At 39.8% G+C, this 3,245-nt stretch overlaps 1 long non-coding RNA gene across 1 annotated transcript; it reads left to right on the top strand.

Annotated features, from left to right (window-relative positions):
• Positions 1–281: 281 nt before the first annotated feature.
• Positions 282–1,607, top strand: LOC104962402 (uncharacterized). The gene is made up of 3 exons (XR_800199.1): positions 282–337; positions 500–632; positions 1,478–1,607. It is a non-coding gene; the product is annotated as an uncharacterized lncRNA (long non-coding RNA).
• The last annotated feature ends 1,638 nt before the right edge of the window (positions 1,608–3,245 follow it).

Genomic DNA, 3,245 nt, shown 5'->3' with positions numbered 1-3,245 from the left:
GCTGTAGTTCCTTTATAGCCCAACATTAGCCTCCTTTAGCTTAGCAGTGGTGACGTGAAGTCAACAACAACAAGAGGAGCAACCGCACACTGAGAGAGGAGGTAAACAAACACACAATAACAACAACAACAAGAGGAGCAAGCGCACACTGAGAGAGGAGGTAAACAAACACACAATAACAACAACAACAAGAGGAGCAACCGCACACTGAGAGAGGAGGTAAACAAACACACAATAACAACAACAACAAGAGGAGCAACCGCACACTGAGAGAGGAGGTAAACAAACACACAATAACAACAACAACAAGAGGAGCAACCGCACACTGAGAGAGGAGGTACACACAGATGTAAACACACAATAACAACAACAACACTCAAAACGTATCACCAAAGAACATCTACAAAAACAAAACATATTTGTGTTTCTTCCTCTTACTCTCCTTTTTCTTCTTCTTCCCCTTCCTCTTCTTCTTCTTCTTCTTCTTCGGTGGTGCCAGGTGCTGAGGAACCTGCGCAGTGTTGTGAGTCTCACCTTTCTGCTGGGGATGACGTGGAGCTTCGCCCTGTTCGCCTGGGGTCCGGTGTACCTGGCCTTCACCTACCTGTTCTCCATCTTCAACTCCCTGCAAGGTAACCTCACCTTCAGGGGCTTGTTGTTTTAGCAAAGTGATCACATGACTCCTTTAGTGCTCTGTACTCTGAAGCCACTTCAGTTTGGACTTCTCTCAGATGTTTGACTTTTTTTTACTTTTGGCTTCTTTTTGTGACTTTTTTTCCTTTTGGCTTCTTTTTGTGACTTTTTGTGACTTTTGGCTTCTTTTTGGGACTTTTTTTTGTTAAATATTGACTTTTTGTTTTATTTGACTTTTTCAGAATGTTGACCTTTTTTTTGTTTTATTTGACTTTTTTCTGATTTTTCACTTTTTTCACAAAATCATATTATGATATAATAATATTTGATAATAAAATTATTAGTCCTACGTTATTGTTAAACTTACCGAAAATGTTTTATGGTCTTATTTCAACAATGTGATCACATGACTCCTTCTGATGTCACTGCAGATCTGCTGTAAGCTAGCTAGCTAACGTAGCTAACCTAGTCATCCCCCAACAATTAATTTATTCCTTTTTTTTTTTGTTTCAACATTTATTTTTTAGTCAACTTGAAAAAAATGTAGGCTTTTTTTTTTTCGTCTACAATGAATTTTTATCAATTATTTTTCCTTTTTTCACCTAATGTAATGGAACAAGAATATGAACCTTGCTTTATCCACTGGTCAGGAAAATATGCAAATGAGCACACATTTAATAAAATATCGCCTCATTTGCATATATATAACTATATAACTATATATAACATATAACATTACGGAAAACTTGTAATATAAAAACTGATACTCTTAATGTCCGTAATGAACCAGGGAAGTTTCACGGTGATATCTGTGTGTTAATTTGTTTACCCCATTCACCCCTAGGTCTGTTCATATTCATCTTCCACTGCGCGCTGAAAGAGAACGTCCAGAAACAGTGGAGGAGATTCCTCTGCTGCGGGAGGTTCAGACTGTCCGACAACTCAGGTACTGTGTGTGTGTGTGTGTGTGTGTGTGTGTGTGTGTGTGTGTGTGTGTGTGTGTGTGTGTGTGTGTGTGTGTGTGTGTGTGTGTGTGTGTGTGTGTGTGGTGTGTGTGTGTGTGTGTGTGGTGTGCGTGGTGTGCGTGTGCGTGTGCGTGCGTGCGTGCGCGTGCGTGTGTGTGTGTGTGTGTGTGTGTGTGTGTGTGCGTGTGCGTATATTGCTCTGTCTCAGATATTATTGGCAGCTTAGCCGTGTGGAGAAGGAGGTGCTATGTGTACCCTAAGTGTTCTGTGCTGCTTAGCCCCAATATATTTGATTCCCTGTCTATGTAATATCATTTGTGGAACCAAATCAAGTATTCCAATGTGTGTGTGTGTCTGTCTGCACTTTATTATTAAATTATAAGTCTTTAGTCTCTGGGCTCTGCAGCTCATAACCAGGGATCAGACGGAAGGGCAGGAAGTGCTCCAGGTGCTCTTAGTGGTTCCCAGCAGTGAAAAGTACTTGAGTACTGCACTTAAGTGCACATTTAGGGTACTACTCATTAATTGGTTACAGTTTTCATTTATGATTTTGCAAGATTTTTTGCTTCTCCTTTAAGAAAAATAATAATAATATATGTTTGAATAATATAATATTTATTAGATTGATAAATACAAAAATGAATAAAAATACTGATAATAACATGTGATAATAATAATAATGTATTAATAATGATGATAATTACGTACAAGTAGATTATAAATCAGGTAGTTTGTCACAAATACTCCTGAGATAATTAGCCGATCTTTAAGTCATTTTTAATGTTTAAAAAACTGCTTTGTTTCACATTTTTTAAATGAGGATATTTTCTGCACTGAGTTCTTCTACTTTAAATACTTTTCTTGTACCAGAGTATTTTGATCCTGTGCTTTGTTTCACTTCAGTAAAGGATCTGAGTACTCCTGGTTTCATTCCAACAATTCCAGGTTAAGTTCCCCTGTGTGTGAAAGCCTGAGAAATGGAACTCAGCCATTTTAAAAATCCTCCCTAAATCCAGCACCATAGAAGAAGAAAACACAGAGTTCATGTTCACACACTTTCAATGTGTTAGATATGTGTTTTGTTCAATAGAGTGCTGCAGGGAGAACCTCATGTGACCGTGCTGTAGTTCCTTTATAGCCCAACATTAGCCGCCTTTAGCTTAGCGGTGGTGATGTGAAGTCATGTGACCGTGCTGTAGATGTGACCGTGCTGTAGTTCCTTTATAGCCCAACATTAGCCTCCTTTAGCTTAGCAGTGGTGACGTGAAGTCATGTGACCGTGCTGTAGTTCCTTTATAGCCCAACATTAGCCACCTTTAGCTTAGCGGTGGTGAAGTGAAGTCATGTGACCGTGCTGTAGTTCCTTTATAGCCCAACATTAGCCTCCTTTAGCTTAGCAGTGGTGAAGTGAAGTCATGTGACCGTGCTGTAGTTCCTTTGTAGCCCAACATTAGCCTCCTTTAGCTTAGCGGTGGTGACGTGAAGTCATGTGACCGTGCTGTAGTTCCTTTATAGCCCAACATTAGCCTCCTTTAGCTTAGCGGTGGTGACGTGAAGTCATGTGACCGTGCTGTCGTTCCTTTATAGCCCAACATTAGCCTCCTTTAGCTTAGCAGTGGTGACGTGAAGTCATGTGACCGTGCTGTA

This window comes from Notothenia coriiceps, unplaced genomic scaffold (assembly GCF_000735185.1).
Source record: "Notothenia coriiceps isolate Sejong01 unplaced genomic scaffold, NC01 NC01_scaffold00034638, whole genome shotgun sequence".
NCBI classification, from domain to species: Eukaryota; Metazoa; Chordata; class Actinopteri; order Perciformes; family Nototheniidae; genus Notothenia; species Notothenia coriiceps.
Note: the sequence above shows the minus strand (reverse complement) of the source record. Positions and strands in the feature narration are given on the sequence as shown.